Source organism: Miscanthus floridulus, chromosome 7 (assembly GCF_019320115.1).
Source record: "Miscanthus floridulus cultivar M001 chromosome 7, ASM1932011v1, whole genome shotgun sequence".
Taxonomy (NCBI): Eukaryota; Viridiplantae; Streptophyta; class Magnoliopsida; order Poales; family Poaceae; genus Miscanthus; species Miscanthus floridulus.
In genome coordinates, this window is record NC_089586.1 from 95931150 (window position 1) to 95951785 (window position 20636).

The 20636-nt window shown below is 45.3% G+C and overlaps 2 pseudogenes; both read right to left on the reverse strand.

The window, feature by feature from the left end:
• Window positions 1–7399: 7399 nt before the first annotated feature.
• LOC136465901 (probable LRR receptor-like serine/threonine-protein kinase At3g47570) lies at window positions 7400–19555 on the reverse strand (annotated as a pseudogene).
• LOC136462251 (probably inactive leucine-rich repeat receptor-like protein kinase At5g06940) lies at window positions 13660–17039 on the reverse strand (annotated as a pseudogene).
• Window positions 19556–20636: the final 1081 nt, after the last annotated feature.

Consider the following 20636-nt stretch of genomic DNA (forward strand, 5'->3'; position numbering starts at 1 on the left):
ATCTGCCGGTCCAGCTGGAGCACTGAGGGGACGCCGCCTGCCATGTCATCCTTCGCGGCGCAAGCGGTCGAACCCGGCGGGTTGCCGAGTACAGATGGAACTCATTGGCCGTGGCCGCTACAACGACGGTTGCAGCAGGCCACCGCATCCCCGCGCACCAGCGGTTGGGCCCGTGTCGACGCAGCCTGCCACGTCGTCATTCGCGGCGCAGGCTGCCTGTGGCAGAACCGTCTAATCTAATGCCCTCCCAAGAGTACTTGTCTTCTATTAGACACTAAGTACCCAAGAGAGTGCACTAAATTATGTCATTCTGTCGAGCACACCCTAGTGGAGAACTCGAAAATCCATATTTTTTCCTCAGGATCATAAATGAATGGATAAAGCTTACAACATTCTTAACCATTTCTTACATCACTTTATTATAATATCAGAATATTACACAAGTTGAATGCAACAGCGGAATTAAAATAGTTTACACATAAAAGAGTTTATACATTTCGGGTTCACAAGTTTTATCTTGCAGCGGAGCACAACATATGACCAGAGTTATAGAGGAAATAGAGATTAATTATGAATTATTAACATAGTGAACATTTATAAACCAGATATGATGGCAGATCATATAACTTCTCTTCAAAAAAACTTTAGTGAGGGTTATAAATAAACACTACGACCGAAGCGCAAAAGGAATCCTCTCTGAGCCCACTAGGAGGTTTCCACACACAAAAGTCATCTACCATCCATCGGTCACCTGCAATAGGGGGAATAAAACCCTGAGTACTCGATTATACTCAGCAAGACTTACCCGACAGAAGAAAAGTAAAAGACTCCAATGATATGCAAGGCTTATTTGGTTTGCTGGTTTATTGCCTTTGCAGGAAGCATTACTAATAGTGTATCCTTATGTTCCAAGGTTTTAGCAGTTATTTTTAGTTAATTAGCTAATCATTCTAGGTAAGCACCTATGCTACTTTTAAGCATGTGGATAAGCAATAAGAACCATTCTATCACCTTCTAAGTTCCAGTTCTTACTACGGTGCTAGACCATAGCCAAGTCGGTACCGTCTTAGAGAAACGACGATTCACGAATCAATGTATCCCAGCCGGGTACCTCAAAACACATGCCCCGCTTGTACCCTAGGCACAAACGGAACCAACTCATCTCACTCCTGTCAAGGGGTACAGGTCCCCATACAAACTTAGACTCCAAACCTTCAACACCTGAGACCCGGTCTCAGTATGGTGCTTAGACCTCCACCCAGTACCCACCCCTAAAGTCGGTCCGAAAAGAGCTGAAACCCATGATAAGAGAGTAACAAGTCTTCCCGCTCCCATAAGCAAGTATGTGCTCAGGATAATAAGCCTGTGACCTGACTACCATCCACAGCAACGAACGGTCCTCAATCGACACAGGTGGGACAAATGCAACCAGAGCCTCGCTCGATTGCCTATCCAAGTCCAAATCCAAAGTATGGTCCCACCCGGTCTCCAATTATTATCCATATATATTTCATGTGATAGTAACATGATAATAGTAACAATAATATGTTTTCCTATCTCTCTCGAGTGATAAGTAATCACTCGATTTCTACCGGGATCCTATAACATAGCAATCTACCCGATCCTATCATACTCGTAAGACTCATAGGATAAGGATATATATATATATATATATGCAAGTGGATTTCATTCAACTCCTTTAAAACTTAATGCACAAGCATAAAATAAAGTACAGAATAATAGGGGTTATGCACCGGGACTTGCTTGGGTAAGATTTAACCAAAGATTAGCATTCCATCGTGGTGGCACGATCATAAAGGCACCATCTATTCTGCTACTCCGGTAGATTCTATGATCCATCGTTGTTCCTATTATGATATACGTAGATGCAACGCAGAGACATAATTAATTAATGGTAACCGCAACTCTAAGAACACAATTATGCCTCGCAAGCTAATGAGATAGCTCTAATAACTAACATACTAGGCTAGGCGTCATTCCCCACAAAATGTTTTAGCTCTACAATCCCGAGATGTTTTGGCATTTTATTGATTAAAAACATATATATTTTGAACTAGGGCTAATTTAGCTACCTTAACAACTAATTATTATGGAGCTACAAAAATTATAGTGGGCACCTAATAATGTTAGAAATTTACTGTAAAATTTATAAAGCCAACACTATCACCAATTTATCACAACAATTCCTACAAATTTATATTTTAACAATATTAAGCATCTCAATTTAATTAAATTACTCTTGAAAATACTATGAAGTTATGTGAACAAAATATACTAGCAAATAGATCATGATTTTAGAAACCTAACAAAATTGGTTTCATAATTTTTGGTCAACTATACAAATTTATATTGAATTTACAAGTTTACCTTAGAAACTAAATTAGAAAATGCTTTAGGAAAAGAAAAGGGCCAGTGGCTATCAATTTGACCCAGTAGCCCAGCGCGGGCGCGGTTGCGTGCGCGTCGCGATGGCCCAAGGATGGAGGCGCCCGCGCGGTGACGGTTTTGTAGAAAAGCCCCCGAGCTTTTAGGTAATAATACGATTACCATGCGCACTATTCCTACCATCAGTGACTTTACAAACAAACCCTCGGGTGTTTTCACCTTTACCACGGCAAGATCCTTGGGATCCCCACGCTCGACGATGCGGCGGCTGCTGGCATGGGACGGTTACATCGGGCAAACTAGGCCTTCTATGACAGAAGTAAGGGGCCGACCACCCTCTACGGCCAAACGCGCAAGGTTGGGTGGCTGTAGGGGCTCTGGGATGCACTGACACGAGCTGCAGTGGCGAGTGGCTATCCGGGGCAGCGGCGCTACTATTTCGATGACCTAGGGCACTAACAGAGGGGTAGAGACGGTGAGGAAGCATCAGAAACTCACCGAGGACCGAGCTGTGGTGACGATCAAAACCGGGAAGTGCTGAGGTGGTCTGGCACCGGTGCGTCACCGCACCCACGACAACCTGACACAAGCACCAGCTAAAGGGAATCAAAGCGAACCTAGAGACACAACCAATTGAGGTTTTTACATTCGGGTCGGGGCTATCCCCCAAATCCCAGGTCGTGGCGGCGTACATGCCTTGCGACGATCAAAACGCTAAATTGGCCACCTACAAGGCTCGTCTGCACCTTGGTGCGGGTCGGTTTGCTAGCTGGCTTTCAATCCTTGCTGCAGAGGCACTGAATTGAGGTGGGATGCCATGGTCCACGCATTTAAGCTTGGGAAGCGACGCGACGGTCGGTGGCCCAGAGCAGTTGCGGCTGAGGTGGCTTGTCCAAGACTCGACAAGGCACGACAGCGTGGGGATACGGCCGCATGAGCGAGGGGCAGGAGGCACGTCGGTTAGTGCTCGGATAGAGCCATTAAGGCGTGCCCACACGCAGAACGCTAGAATGCAGTAGCCGGGCCCGAGTAGGCTCACCGGCGTCGGCTAGCGGGACAGGGCGAAGCAGGGAGGCATCACCATCACCTTGTGACCGGGGTCAGTTGACCCAGACGTGGTGGGCAGCGACATAGGCCCGCAGTAGGTGAATCATAGGGTGGAGCGACTGCCACGCAAGCATGGCAACGATGGCCACAGCCTTGGCTCGACCCTGCGCGCGACTCAGCGGTCAAGATGGCGCGCGTACGTGGCTGCAGCAGGGACAAGTGACAACGGCATCGCGATAGCGCCTCGCAGCGTGGCCTCGCAGCAGCGTTACCGGCGTAGCGCAGCGGTGCAGTGCTCACGCGCACGCGAGGCCTAGGCACAGCTCAACCGGCCCGACAACAGGGTGGCCGTGGCTGGCTCGACTCGACGCATAGCACGGGGCGGCGATGAGATGGCCACCGGCAACGCCACGCGCGATGTGGTGCGCGCGTGCGCGGTGGGTGCACCAACGCGCGACGCCGCACCCCGAGCGCGGTGACCACGCACACCCGGCCAGCCAACCCGAGGCAATGTCATGCATAGATCTTAAAGTGTAAAAATCAACCGATTAGAGTTCGGTTGAGATTAAAACAAAAGCTCGAGACTCTAGTAGACCCTAAGGGCTTTGGATCCCGGCAACAAGCACGGCCGGAGGGTGACCAGCGAGGGAGATAGAGAGGTGCCAACGTGGGTTCGTCATGCTGAGCGTTGGTTCATGAACGGAGCGCCAACAGCATGGTCACAACACGTTCTAAGGAAGTTTGGGAAATTTTTAACAAAACACGTGCCATTCAACACCACTACAACCTATACCATGCCAAGTACTCACTTAGAGGCAACCAACAGTGCAAGAACGTGAAGCTAGTGTTTAAACATTTTAGTTAGAATTTAAATACCAAAATAGCATTGTTTACTATCCTTTTCAGACTTAGAAAAGGGCAAGGGTTCAGTTAGAACTAAACAACCATTAGCATTTTTGTCACAATTTTTAAGAGGCCTAAACCCTATCAATTCCAACCAACAAGTATTTCACGCAATAGTCCATACTTCATGCTAACCCATAGGAGCAAAATACTTAAGTACTATTTAACTATTTTGCTCAATATAATTCGTCAAAAATGACATTTTAACTAAAATTTCAACTTCTTCCGATTCAACGAAAAGTTCTAATTTAAATTTCAGATTCGATTTTTGAGCTCCCAAAAACACTAGTAAACAATATTCACTTTCCAAAATTAAAGTTGCATTCTCATCTTCACTATTTGCTCATCATCTTTACATAAGCGCCATATTTTATTTTTGTTTACAGAAATGTTTTCCGTACCAAACCATAAAAACTACTTATTTTATTCTTTTTGTTAGGATTTTTATTTCACGTGTGTTTTAAAATCTTAAAACTTGAAAACTTAATTTACTAAATTCTCTAATGTCTTAACCTAGGTGCTAAACAAGCTCATAACACCCATTACTGAACCCGGCGGGTGGCCGAGCACGGGCGGACCCGACGGCCATGGCCGCTGCAACAATGGCAACAGCGGGCCGGCGCATCCCCGCGTGCCAGCGGTTGGGCCCGCGTCGTTGGGTATCAGCCCCGAACGCTGAGGGGTTCACGCTCGTCGAGAGCCACCGGCGCTGGCGCCGTCATGTGCGCCCCGTGCGTTCCCGGCCGGTCACGGCAACCCTGGTCGGCCTCTGCTTCAACTGCATGGCCGATGACCACGTCGCTGTTGATTGTCGCTTCCCTTCGAGGTGCTTGCACTGCAGAGGCACGGGACACCGCACGCGCGAGTGCAAACACGGCCTCTCTCCTACACGCCACGTCACGAGGAACAGGGAGGCGCTGTAGTCGAGCGCACCGTCATTCATGGTGGGGGCCATCCAGTGCCCAGTCCCACACACCTGCGCCCTGTGGTCGACAGACGGTCATGGGCGGGCCCGCTTGCTGACGGGAGGGCCTGGTCACCACCCCACGTCACGGCCTGTGTCGTCTTCCGCCTCCAAGGCAGACGAGGCTTCCCGGGAGTTTGAATTTCAAATTCTTTCCTGCCCTGTTGTCCCGCCCGAACGCGTTGACCCAATGCTTGATCTCACTGACATCAGGGACCATCGACCACCATCACCGCGGGGTCCTTCAAGCCAAGGGGCCGTTCCATTCGAGCCAGAATTGGTGCTGCAAAGTGAAGAAAAGCAGTCGTCCTGGGCTGCTGAGGTTGTGGCTTACGAACACGCTATTTCAGCCAGGTGCGCTGATCCTCCTGTTGGTCACGGTAAGTGGCCTATTCGCTGGTTGGTTTTTGAGCTGATAAGATCGGTTGATACTGGTTTGTTGTGAGAGAAAAACACTATTGGTTGACTGATAAGCTCTAGCTAAAACCAACAAACGACCAGGCTGAAGAAGACAACAACCGGCGCAAATGAATCCGTGACAGCTCATGTCACTCCTGAGGTGGCGACGCCTGGTGATGGATCTTCTGGCTTTGGGCCGCGGCCTGTGACTATGCCGGCCCAAGTCATTTCAGTTGCCTTTGGGCCAATGTCTGGGCCTCTACCCCCGTCCGTGGATCGAAGCAATCTCGTGGACAACATCCACGGGCCCAAAGCACAGCCGCCTATTGTCGGTTCTCCTATAGTGCAGCCGCCACAGGTACCCGACTTCATTGCATCCCTCAAGCTGCCCCTTGAGGAGTCGCTGATTCGTTCCCCACCGCGCCTTCGCGTGTCGCGCACGCGTGCAGACACGGACCTCGTGCCACGACGCAGCGATAGGCTCGCCGCGAAGTCCTACTACTATGAGCCAAAACCGGAGCTGCAGGCCAAGCGCGTCATGCTACGTAAGTGGAACCCGACATCGGCGAGCGTGTCTAGGACGTCGCCTATGACACCAGATGCCTCCATCGTGGCGCGCTTCCATGAAACCTTCAAGGAGCCTGTATCCTCGTCGAAGAAGGCCACAATGCGGGAGCTGTTCCCATGGCTGCTGCTCGCATGAGGCGGGCAGCGCCGCAGGCGTTTTGAGCACGGGTTTGTTCAACGTCGCAAGCTATTCGGTCGCACAATTAGTTTCTTAGTTAGTTACGACACCTAGTGTTCCACCGCCTACTAGCGGTGCCTTGTGTCCGTGTTCAACCCCATCACTCATGGCAACTAGTCGTAATGTGATGACAGGCGTGTAAATCTTCCAAACTTTTCTTAACGAAACAAGTGCCATGCACGTTCTCGAAAAAAACAGACAGATTAACGGCGCGGCGTGGCTTACAGGTTCCGGATTCTGTGCAGTCGTGCAGTATACAGGAGTAAAATCAGCCAGGGCGGAGGCGAGTCGTCCGAGCTTCTGAGGGCGAAGCGTCTCGGCGCACGGACCAGCGACGGGTCGACCGGCGGCCGCATCGACGGATATGTGAGGGGATCTATCTCATTAGTCGTTGCTTGTTCAAGTGATTGGTTCGTGCCTTCGTGGTAGTTGCAGTTTGGGTTTGGATCGGGATAGAGGTGCGAGATGATTTAGATCTACTAGTACTTGCATGCTTGCAGTTGGATACATGGATTAGCAATGCCGCCTGTAATCTGGTATTCTTACTCCGTATTCGTTGATCTCCATGATGATTAGCTGTCTGAAAAGAATCGCCTAGTATTACAGTGACGAGCTAACAATCCAAGCGATGTGAGAGACAGACATTTCGTCAAATCCTCAATGCTCTGTCGAATATACTCGTCAATTCTTTCCCAATTGCATTTCACTAATAATGTTCACAAACTAAATCTTAATTTCAGCTAGTGTACAAAACTCACCTCTGACACATACATCTTGCTAGTAGGAATTTTTTTGTCAATTTCAGCAGGCCACTCATGGCTAATTTGTCATCAGGCCTGCTGTCACCGAAGCTAAGCCACACTAAACTATCTATCTATCTAGGTTCCATGGGCCATGGCATTGGCATGTTGGGCACCACTCCAGCGAAACATGACTTACTGTCTCTTGATCGCTGCAATGTATGCCCTCCTGATTGCATGCAAGTTAATGGCTACTTCTCTCATGTTCATTCGTTCTCTTGGCGATAGACGCGTGCAAGAAAGAGCTACTTGCACCACTGATAGCAAACATCGATAGATCTCCTGTTCTGCTTCTGGCACTGTTTGTATAGTGCACTTGCATTCTTCTCGGAGATGAGCATCAATCTTGAATAATATTTTATCTGGAAGATTACTCCCCACAAAGCTAACAATGTTGAGTTCATTCTCAAACATCGGGTCAGTTGGTCGTTTGCCTATTACCATCTCCAGAAGTACTATACCAAAACTGTAGACATCCCCACATGTTGATGCATGAACACTTTGACCATACTCTGAAAAATAAAGTATATAAAATCCTCTGATTAGTTCCTTAACTTTTTAAGAAAGGAGTAAAAGATTGCCTTATGCAAAGGTTTGACGTGGCAATGAATATATTATATACACACCTGGAGCAATATATCCTATAGATCCCGTCACAATAACTGAACTATTAAGCCCAGAATGTCCAACAACTGAACTATTAGGCCCAGAATGTCCAACTTCTGTTGACCTAGAATCAAGGGCTATGTTCGCTTGAGCTTATAAGTTAGAATCAGTCTTACTTTTTCAGCCATAGAACAGTGTTTTTCTCCCACAACAAATCAGCCCTACAAATCAACCGCGGCAACAATAAGTCCTGCCGAACAGAGCCAAGAACTAAACTTGCAATGCCAAAGTCTCCCAAATGGGCATTCATATCATCGTCAAGAAGGATATTAGTTGGTTTCAGATCACAATGGACAATAGGCCTCCCACAGTCGTGGTGTAAATATGCCAAGGCATCAGCTATGCTAACGGCTATGTTGATTCTTTCTATCATGCCGAAACATTTCAAGGTTACACTTGAAGGTTTGTGATGCAACCATGTGTCAAGATTCACATTCTGCATGAACACATAAATTAGAGCTTTAAAATCATACCCATTGTGTTGAACATGCCGTTAGGATAGGAAGAAGGTTCCGATGACGGATTCTACTCAACACTTCACATTCTGATATGAAACTTTTTGTCTGCGTATCTCATCCCAAGGTCAAAAACCTTAATCGTCACTTGCATTTTAGCAAGAGTTATTTTTCCTTTGTAAACTGAACCATGGCTTCCTCTTCCAATTAGGTTTCACTCACAGAAGTTTCCTGTAGCTTGGACTACATCATTGTAAGAAACTTTAGGGAATTGCTTGCCAAAAGAAAATAGCAATAAGTATGGCCTTCCTGATGTCTTCTTCTTCCCATGGAATATAATGTATGCCAGCATTATGAGTGTCATGAAGACAAATATTGGGATCAATAAAAGGCGTACCCACTGCAGAGAGCTCCCGCTCTGTGCAGGGTCTGGGGAAGGGTGTCAGTGGCAAGCCTTACCCTCGCCTAGGCAATGCGAGGAGACCGCGACTCGAACCCGGGACCTTCCGGTCACAGGCGGTAAGACTCTACCGCTTGCACCAGGCCCGCCCTTCAAATTTTGAACAAATTGTTTATGGCTCCTACTCTTCTAGAAACAACTTGGCATGAAGGCACATGAAAATCAATGGGTCCTCCACAAAGTCCAGGATTGCCATTCAGTGAAACAACTGTAGCATTATTGAATAAACTGATTCTTGGTATTTCTCCATTGAAACTGTTGTAAGAGCGGTCTAATATAGTGAGAAGCTCTAGATTATTTAGGTAAGCTGGAATGGGGCCAGACAAAACATTATGGGAAAGATTGAGCACGCTCAAGCTATTTAGATTGCTGAATGTGGTTGGGATGTTTCCTGTAATAATGTTTTGGTCCATTTGGATTGTCACTAGCTGTTGGCATTGCCCCAAAGTTTCAGGAATTTCACCGCTAATTTTGTTTGATGAAACATCTAGTGAGATTAGTTGTTTTAGATTACCAAATTCAACTGGTATGATCCCATGGAAATTGTTGTAGCTAAGGTTCAAATTGTTCATTTGTTGAAGGTTTCCCAAGCTAGGTGGTACTGAACCAGTGAATTTGTTATTTGAAAAATCCAAAAGGTTCAAATTAGTAAGGCTGCTTATGGAAGGTGGAATTGTACCAACAAAGTAGTTGCCATTGAGATATACACGTTGTAAATTCGTCAAGTTTAAGACCAGCTCCACAACTGTACCGGTAAAATTGTTGGCACCGAGATCGAGTTCAATTAAACCATTGAGCTTCCCAATGTTTGAGGGGACTATTCCTGATAGGTGGTTATCACTCACTAGTAGAAATGTGAGGTTAGAGGACAGGTTCGCAATCGATTTTGGTAAGACTCCCTGCAGATTATTACTAGCCAATGAAAGCACACTCAGGGAACTGCAGTTTGTAAGGGTATCAACGAATTCCCAGCCAGCACTATCGCTTGCTTCAAGCTTGTTTCTCTCAAGGCTTAGAGAAGAAAGCCCTGCAAATTTTCCGAATGTGCTAGGGATCTGGCCAGCAAACTTATTATTGGACAGGTCCAAACTTACTAGACCTGAAGCATTGCCTAGGGAAGCTGGAATGTGTCCTTCAAACATGTTATTCGCCAAGTACAGAAATTTGAGATTTGGGAGGGTGTAGCCGAAGTTGGATGGCAATGTGTTGCTCAGCTTATTCGACGTCAAGGATAGTTGTTGAAGAGAAGAGAAATTAGATAGATTTTGTGGGATTCCACCGGACAGATTATTATCAAAAAGTACAACGACGATATGTGTGGCATTTGCCAAAACTCACTGGGAATGGGCCCGTTTAGTTGATTTTGTGACAGAACAAGTAGTGATAAATGGGAGATGTTGCCAAGGCCTGGTGGTATGACCCCAGAGAGATTATTTCCATTCAAGAAAAGAGATTCTAGCTTGGTAAGAGAGCCTATTCTTGGATGAATAACTCCGGTGAGGTGGTTTTTAGAGAGATCTAGACTGACTAAGTTGGAACAGTTTATAATTGCGTCGGGAATCAAACCTTGCAAAAGGTTATTTCCGAGAGAAAGGTATTCTAGGTTGTGAAGTTTGCTAACAAGAGGTATGGGCCCCTGAAAGCTATTATTGGTTAGAACCAGCTAATTAAGGTAGGTCAGATTTCCAAGGGAGGATGAGATTTGGCCAGCTAAGTTCTGGTTGGGAAGGCTGAGCTGCGTGACGCGATATGGCGGGGTTAAGGTGCAGTTGACACCATTCCACCGGCAGAAGTGGATGTTGCTGGTCCAATTGCTCAAGGCTCCATTTGGGTCGTTGGTGATGCCGTTCTTGAAATCGAGCAATGAGTGAAAATCTTCGCTGTTCTCATGAACTGTGGAGCAATGAACCTTGCCAAGTCCATAATACAGCAGTAAGAACGGCAGTACTATTAGCATGCTGAGTATGTCCAGGCAGTACTATTAGCATGCTGAGTATGTCCGGAAGTTTAGAACGGGGCATGATGCACTCAATTGAGACCTGCAAAAGTAAAGCATAAACTTTGTGCTATTACTAGACAAATCATTCTCCGTTGATGCTGAAATCAGAGCTGCTCACTCCATTTATAAGTCGTTTCGGGTTTTTTATGGCTTTTACTTACTATCTAGATGTATAGTAAAAGTTTATACGTAGAAAAACCAATGCAACTTAGAATGAGGCATGATGCACTTAATTGAGACCTGCAAAAATAAAGCATAAAGTTGGTGCTATTACTAGAGAAACCACACTGCGTTCAAGCTGAAACCAAAGCTATACAAAACAAGCCCCCTTTTTTTTTAGAAAGGGGCAGACACACACTCCGCTATATCGAGAAACCCAACACGGTTATTACAGGAAGTATATATAGGCTCCGTTCGCTTCGCTGAAAAAACAAGTCGAAACACTATTTCGACTGATTTGTTGTGAAAGAAAAACACTGTTCTAAGCCGAAAAAGACGGATTATAAAAGAAGCGAACACGACCATAACATGCTAAAACGGATAATTACGTACGATTGTACCAACACTAAGTAACAAGAGAGAGTGGCTAGGCCCGGCTGTCCTTTTAATCTGCTTTGTTTTGCTTGCTAGCGAGAGTTTGGCCTTGTTTAGTTGGCGAAATTTTTTGGGAAATGGTACTGTAGCATTTTCGTTGTTATCTGGCAATTAGTGTCCAATCATAGTTTAATTAGACTTAAAAGATTCGTCTCGTGAATTTTGTCTAAACTGTGTAATTAATTTTATTTTTTATTTATATTTAATGCTTCATGCATACGTCTAAAGATTCGATGTGACGGAGAATCTTGAAAAATTTTGCAAAATTTTGGAAACTAAACCGGCACTTTGAGGCTTTAATAAGTTGGATGCTCATCTCGCAGATCAGCAGAGGAGGCCGCACTTTGATGCCTTGACCGCCATCTCAGCGAGGACCGTGAGCAGTGAGTCCATCACATTCGCCAGTTACCGCCACTTTTCCTCTTCCATTCCGTTCGGCCAGCTGCGCCGTCGTTGTTGCGGCGTGTCCAGCCTCGAATCCTAGTGTACTTTTCAGTAGGAACCAGACAGAGATATTCCGGGCTGATGTGCGATCCGATACCGACAATAATTGGGTCTCGTGGAATGATCTACCGGTGCTGGATTTCCGTTTTGAAATCAAATTTGGTTCTTCGTGATGATCTCGCTTCCAGAATGTATCGTGTGGGCATGATTCATCCATAGGCGTTATCTTTGACAGCTGACAAGGCCAGGTACCGGGTCCAGTCAACTTGTATGCATCTTTACCTGGACAAGAATAGACTATCTGTACAATGCCGCGCTTCGCAGGATTCTTGCGAACTGTGAATACTGCGGGAATTGGGAGAGTATCTAGTAAAACAATTAGATTTATTTATGAAGGGTAAAGTAGATTTTTATTAGGTAGAGATTAGTGACTATAGTTTAGAATAGAAGTTTTAGAAAGCCTAATTCCCTCTTCGTCATGGTCCTCCTCATGCCATTCACAAGAATCCATAACTACATAAAAACTATATCGAAAAGCTATAATAAAAAGTTGTGGGATAAATTTTGTCCCACAAAATATTATGCACACAAGTTGCTAGTATAACTCTAACTTTTTAAAAAATGAAAAATTGCATAAATACTTTTTTTCCAAAAGATTAAAGTTGTGGAGGTTGTCCGATTGGTTCAATGGTATTAAATGTAGCTAAGGACCTGTCTGGCTCCCGCCGCAGCACGCCGCACCACAGCTCCAGCGCCGCCGAAAGTTTGGCGGTCGAAACGACCGCCAGACTCTTGGCGAGAGTGGGCGCAGCGGCAGACAGGAAACCGCGCCGCACCTTCGACACCCCAACGTGCGGTAGCAACCAAACGCTGCAGCGTGTGCCGTAGTCCAAGTGCGTCGGGTGCGACTAAGAGCCAAACATGCCCTAATATTCCATGATTAGTTGAGTCGCATCTAGCATCTCCTTGATTCTCGACGGTCTCACCTTATGAGCATCGCCACCATTGCGTTTCAACCTGTTTTCTTGCAAAACGGGCTAAGTAATTACCTCAAATGGATGCACGAGGATTTGGCCTCATCACGGGCCATTCAAAAGCATGTGCCAGATGATGATGGGGATTGGAGGGAGTTGTTGTCTCAGAGTTTAGACTCTAAGAGCCTGTTAAGGACTGCATGTGGTTGAGAGGTATGCGAAGTCCCACGTGGCTGATAGGTAAGTCATCTATAGCTTCGCACATGTCACCCTAACCATTGTGGTGCATCCACATGTGAGGCTGCAGATATTGAGGAAAACCCCCCGTAGAAATCATGCGCCGAGCAGCGCTCGAACGCATGACCGGTGGCTTCCGCATCGGGAGGACCGATCGTCCGAGCTACGGCTCGTTCCTAGCTCTAACTTGGATCTGGAGGTGCTGAAGATTTCCCAATCTGGCTGGTATGGGGCCATCAAACCCATTTCTGTATAAATAAAGGTACGTCAGCTGGGTAAGATTGCTAATAGAGGATGGGATTGGCCCAGTGAAGTTGTTCAATCCCAGACTTAATCGTGTTAGGTTTTTTAAATCTTCAATCCATCCTTCAATTGTACCACTGAAATGGTTCTCACTTAATCCCAGCCAAATTAAGCCGCTAAGGTTGCCTAGGCTCCGTGGAACTTGCCCAGACAAGCTGTTTCCACCCAACAGAAGCGTTTGAAGGCTGGTGGACAGGTTACCGATTGATGATGGAAGAGATCCCTGCAGCTCATTGTAAGAGAGTGAGAGTACCCGTAGATATCTACAGTTTCTTAATGCGCTCAAAAATTCCCAGTCCTGGTTGTTCCGTGCTACAAGCTGGTTTTCCTGAAGGTAGAAAAGTCAAATTTGAAAGTTTTCCCAAAGAAGTAGGAATCTGCCCTATGAAATTATTAGATGATAAATCTAGAATTTGTAACCCTAGAGCACTGTTGCCTAGTGAAGCTGGGATGGGACCTTCGAACCTGTTGTTTTGCAACGTAAGCCCTATGAGATTAGGGAGAAGTTCTCCTATGTTGGATGGCAATGCATTGCCTAGCATATTAAAGTCTAGACTTAGATACTGTAGAGAAGAAAGACGAAAGAAGGCTTCTGGGATTTCACCTGAAAGCCTATTGTCGCCTAGGATCAAGGTATTTAACTTTAACTGGCCAAGCTCACCAGGAATGGCTCCCTTGAGTTGATTTGAACCCAAATTGAGATATGCTAGATTTGATAGTAGGCCTAATTTCGAAGGAATTGAACCCACCAGCAAGTTTGAAGATAAATCTAACTGTGTCAGGTTGGAGAAGTTTGTAATAAATGCATCTGGAATGATCCCAGAAAAATTATTGTTATTCAAGGAAAGGTACTGTAAATTTTGGAGGCGACCAAGGAGAGGCAAGGGACCTACAAAGTTATTATAGGAGAGGTAAGAACATAAAGGAAGCTAAGGTTGCCAAGAGAGGTTGAGACTCAGGACGCGGAATGGTGGCGTCGTGGTACACGTGACACCGTTCCACCGGCAGAAGTGGGAGCTCATGGTCCAATTGCTCAAGGCTCCACGTGGATCACTAGTGATGCTCTGCTTGAAATCGAGCTGTGAAAGAAGATCTTGACTGCTCTCATTCACTGTCGAGCAATGGCTGTTGGTAGCTCCATAACACAACGCCAGCAACGACAACAGTATATGCAGCATGTCCACTTTCACCGGTTGCTTGGATGATTCACTTGGCATCTGCAAGGCATAGCATAAGTGCATAGCTGCTAGCAGCTTCATTCATTTGCACGAACAGTTGCAGCCAGGAGAAAGGCTAGAAGAGATGTTCAGCAGGAGCACTAACCTTAAATCAGGATCAGGATTTCAGGAAGGATCCCAGTACTTGTATTGGCTGGAGCGCACGATGCCTTGTAGTTGCAGCCGACCTTTTTATCTTCTTGGTCCTGCCGGGTGATGATTCATATGAGAGAGTTTGTTTGGATGCACGGCTGGGCTGTTGGCTGAGGCGACCATGCGGGGTTCCGCCGTTGCTGCGCGCCTGCGAAGACCTCGAGTCCATCAAACTTGCCAGTTTGCACACGTGAGGTACAGCAAAGAGCCAAAGACAGACTTGGCTGAGTAATCCCTTCAACGGGCGCTTCTTGGGCCTTCTAAGATACTCAACCTACATCGTTGGTTTCTTGGGCCACTTCAGTCACGACCCAAATCCAGGTCCACTTCTATAGTTTTGCTGTAAGGCCATGTTAAAGGTGTAAAGCCCATTTCCGGTCTTCCCCATGTCCTTGTCTTACGATCACCGGCCAATCAAGGCAGAGCACTACCGAGTTATCTTGTCGATGTCAAGCGCCGCGGCCCTTGTTGCCACAAAGTGGTCGGGGCACATGATTTCCTCCTAATGTAGATTTTGGGAACGAGCAGAAGGCCTACAATGACTCAACAACTCTAGAAACGTCCTATGAAAAAGACATGTGACACACATCACGAAAATAACTTATTAATGCTTTACCAATCCATTTTTCAAATGTTCAAAAATCAAATCTTTGTATGAACTGGTAGCCTTGTACTACACACAAGTTATCTGTCCAACACATATAGCTTTATTTCTATGTCTGCAAATCTGATCTCAAGGTCAAAAACCTTAATAGCAACTTCTATTCACTACTGGAAACAGTAGCTTTGTCCGAGTGTAACAATCGGCAAACAGCACACGACATCTACCGTGCCGGCAAACGGCTCTTTGCTGAGTGTTTTCTATCGTGCACTCGGCAATGACTTTGCCGAGAGCTGAAACCGACGCTCAGCGAAAAAAAATAACGTGACGGAGTGGAGACGGTCACGACGCGTTTGTCGAGTGTCAAATATCAGGCACTCGGCAAACCTTCTTTCTTTGTCGAGTGTCAAAGTTCAGGCACTCGGCAAAGCTACCTCCTTTGCCGTGTGTCAAAGTTCAGGCACTCGGCAAAGCTTCTTCCTTTGCCGTGTGTCAAATTCCAGGCACTCGGCAAACCTTCGTCCTTTGCCGAGTGTCGAATACCAGACACTCGGCAAACACGTTCCAGAATGCACATAATTTTGGCTTCTTTGCCGAGTGTCATAGCGCAGACACTCGGCAAAGAAACCATTTTAGTCCTAGAATGCATAGAATTTTGCCACATGTCCACTTTCACCGGCATCTGCAAGGCATAGCATAAGTGCATGGCTGCTAGCAGCTTCATTCATTTGCACGAACAGTTGCAGCCAGGAGAAAGGCTAGAAGAGATGTTCAGCAGGAGCACTAACCTTAAATCAGGATCAGGATTTCAGGAAGGATCCCAGTACTTGTATTGGCTGGAGCGCACGATGCCTTGTAGTTGCAGCCGACCTTTTTATCTTCTTGGTCCTGCCGGGTGATGATGCATATGAGAACTGAGTTTGTTTGGATGCACGGCTGGGCTGTTGGCTGAGGCGACCATGCGGGGTTCCGCCATTGCTGCGCGCCTGCGAAGACTTTCAGTCCATCAAACTTGCCAGTTTGCACACGTGAGGTACAGCAAAGAGCCAAAGACAGACTTGGCTGAGTAATCCCTTCAACGGGCCACTTCAGTCACTACCCAAATCCAGGTCCACTTCTATAGTTTTGCTGTAAGGCCATGTTGAAGGTGTAAAGCCCATTTCCGGTCTGCCCCATGTCCTTGTCGTACGATCAACGGCCAATCAAGGCAGAGCACTACCGAGTTATCTTGTCGATGTCAAGCGCCGCGGCCCTTGTTGCCACAAAGTGGTCGGGGCACATGATTTCCTCCTAATGTAGATTTTGGGAACGAGCAGAAGGCCTACAATGACTCAACAACTCTAGAAACGTCCTATGAAAAAGACATGTGACACACTTCACGAAAATAACTTATTAATGCTTTACCAATCCATTTTTCAAATGTTCAAAAATCAAATCTTTGTATGAACTGGTAGCCTTGTACTACACACAAGTTATCTGTCCAACACATATAGCTTTATTTCTATGTCTGCAAATCTGATCTCAGGGTCAAAAACCTTAATAGCAACTTCGATTTTAGCTTGAGTTAACTTCCCTTTGTATACTGAACCATAGCTTCCTCTTCCAATTAGGTTGGACTTTGAAAAGCTCCCTATAGCTTGCTCTAGATCCTTGTAAGAAACTCTAGGGAATTTCTTGCCAAAAGAAAGAAAAATTAAGTGTTGACTTCTTGGCGTTTTCTTCTCGTGCATTCTAATGTAAATGAACAGTATGAGTGAGATGGAGCCAAATACTGGTACTAGTATTTTGACCATATAGTTTATGATTTCTTCTTCTCTTCTATAAACAACATGGCATGAAGGCATATGCAAATTTGTGGCTCCTCCACACAGTCCTAGGTTGCCATCAAGTGAAACAATTGTAGCATTATCGAACACACCATTTTCTGGTATTTCTCCTTGGAAATTGTTGTAAGATAGGTCTAGTTTTGTTAGAGACTTCAGATCATTTAGATAAACTGGAATGGGACCTGACAAATTGTTGTGGGAAAGATTGAGCATGCTCAAGCTCTTTAGATTATTGAAAGTAATCGGAACATTTCCTGTAAGAATATTTTGGTCCAACTGAATCATATATATCTGTTGGAATTGGCCCATTGTTTCAGGAATTTCCCCACTGAATCTACTGGATGAAAGATCTAGTGTGGTGAGTTGTCTAAAGTTACCAAACTCGACAGGTATGCTCCCTTGGAAAGTGTTATAGCTGAGGTTCAACACTAACATTTGTTTGAGGTTTCCCAAGGTAGGTGGTTCAAACACGGTGAATTGATTTTCAGCAAGAAAGAAATATGTCAACTGTGTAAGATGGCCAATAGAAGGTGGAATTGTCCTGTTAAACCTGTTCGATTGGAGATTTAAACGCTGTAGTTTTGTCATGTTTCCGACCCATTCTTCAATTGTACCGGTAAGATTGTTGTGATCTAGCGATAGTTGAATCAAGGCGCTAAATTTTCCAATACTTGGGGGAACTATACCTGATAGGCTGTTTCCACCCATTAGTAGACGTGTAAGATTGGTGGATAGGTTTCCAATTGAATTTGGTATGGCTCCCTGTAGCGTATTATTAGATAATTCCAAACAGCTAGATAGCTACACTTTCCTAGGGCGTGCAGGAATTCCCAACCCTCATTATCTGTTGATTGAAGCATGTTGTAACCAAGGTTAAGATAATTCAGCTGTGAAAGGTTTCCAAAAGAGCTTGGGATTTGGCCACTGAAATAATTTTCGGATAGATCAATGTCTCCTAGACTTGGAGGGTTTCCTAGGGAAGCTGGAATGTGACCTTCAAAATAGTTGTCTGCCAACAATAGAGTCGTGAGATTAGGTAGTGCATCGCCAATATTAGATGGCAATGTGTTACCTAGCATATTGGATGCCAAGGTTATTTCCTGAAGAAAAGATGCATTAGACAGAATTTCTGGGATTCTACCCGACAGATTATTTAGGTCTAGATATAAACCCGATATCTTTGGCATTTGCCAAACCTCAGGAATTTCACCTGATAGTTTATTTTGCACTAGGGATAATATCTGTAGTTGTGGCATTTCCATAACCTCATGGGGAATGCTTCCAGTGAGTTGATTTTGTGAAAAACTGACTGCTCATAGATTGGTCATGTTCCCGAGGGCTGCTGGGATGCCCCCAGTGAGATAATTACTGTCAAGGTAAAATTTTGCTAGATTGGTAAGAGAACCTATTGTAGGAGGAATAACACTGGTTAGCTTGTTTGTAGAGAGATCCAGATATGCTAGGTTGGAACAGTTTGTGAGTGCGTTAGGAATGGGGCCATAGAAGCTGTTACTCGATAGATCAAGCGTATGAAGGAAGGCCAGCTTTCCAAGAGAGGAAGAGATATTGCCAGCTAAGTTTTTGCCCGAGAGTTTGATTTCCGTGACGTGATATGGTCGGTTGGAACTGCAGTTCACACCATACCATCGACAGAAGTGGGCGTCGGGGTTCCAATTCTTCGAGACTCCTTTTGGATCGGTGATGCCCTGCTTGAATTCGACCAATGCCTGAAAATCTTCGCTGTTCTTGTGAACAGTCGAGCAATGGACATTGCCCGCTTCATAACACAGTAGAAGCAACGGCAGAGCTATAAGCATGGCGAGTTTCGCCGGCTGTTTGGGCTGTCCCATTAGGCACTTAATATAATTGATGACACCTGCAAAAAAGGAAATATAAACCTCGCGGCGTGTTACTAGAGCAACAACTACGTTGCGTTCATGCGATGATTAGAGTTATGCACAAGCTTACAATTTCCTATCAAATTCTCGTACACCGTGCAAAGTGTCCTTGAATTTAAGGTCTCCAATAATTTTTCAAATAGCTAGTATAGTAAGAATTCTATTGACAATGAAGAAGAGAGATTAAATAGTTAACGACTCTCAAATAGTTAGTCTAGCACGATTTTTTAGAAACCACTCTTTCAGTGTTTTTTTTTTATTTTTAGTCTCATATAGCTAGCTATTTGCTAGAACGCCCTACGAGAAGTTTTTGTTTGTTTTGTTTTTCAGAAACGTAGGACGGGCTCCCACGACTGTTGCAGCAATTATACCAAGCACTAATTAAATAGAGAGAGAGGGGTACCTCTGCTCTGCCGGCAGTCCTTCAGATGATCTGCTTCGTTTCACTTGGTAGTGGGTGTTTGAACTGTGAAGTTTGGTTGGGTGCACTGTGACGCCTTATCTAGCTTTACCGCCATCGCCCTCTTTGGGTCCGTCAATCTCGACAGTTACTACTAGTACTACTTTTCACCTTCCACCTCGCTCTCGTCCATCACTTTTCACCTTCCACCTCGCTCTCGTCCATCGCTGCAGTCGCAGTGTGAGGTCATGTTTGGTTGAGCTGTGGCTGTGGAAAAAAGCTGCTGTGGGCTGTGAGTTATGGAAAAGCTGCTGTGAGCTGTGAGCTGTAGAAAAGCTGAAAGCTGTTTGGTTAAACAAGTATAAAATATACCTTTTATCTTTATCTCTCTTGAAACAACTATGGAAAAGCTTTTTATTCCACCAATTTCGAAAAGCAGAAAGCCAAAAGCCAAAAACAGGGTCAACCCAACTTTCAAAAATGAACTACGGAAAAGCAGCTGCTTCTGAAAAAGCATCCTCCAAAAACAGTCCCTTTGATTGAGCTTTTGGCTTTTGAGGCCAAAAGCCAAAACCAAAAGCCCAACCAAACAGGACCTGCAATGAATGCGACAACGATTGTCAAGGCGTTTCCTGCCTCGAATCCAAAGAATACTACTTTTCTGCTGGGAACGGACAGAGATATCCGTGTAGACGTGCGACCTGCCTGGTGCGGTTCCAGTACTGACAAAAAATAGTTCGTGGAATGTTATAAGGTTGCTGGATTTTCCTTTCCAAACTGGATTTGGTTCCTTCTGATGCTTAATCTTCCTGAATGTATTCTGTGGGCATGATTCGTTTATGGGTTATTTTTTACAGGGTACGGGTCAAGTCAACTAGTTTATATTCGATCAGGACAGAAGAGTGTTTTGTAATGCCGTTCCTAACACGGTCTTTGCAAAATGGTATTCGGCGGAAATGGAGAAATATCAGCAACCAGATCTTATGAGTGTTGAAATGTGCGGTCCCTTTTCTATAAAAAAAATGGGTCATTTGAGCACGAGATAAATATAAATAGTCTCTAAAGAATCAATATACAACTTTGTTTTATCTTACTACTTTCTCTGTCCTTGAATAAATAGATTTCTAGTAAAGCTTAGGACAAAT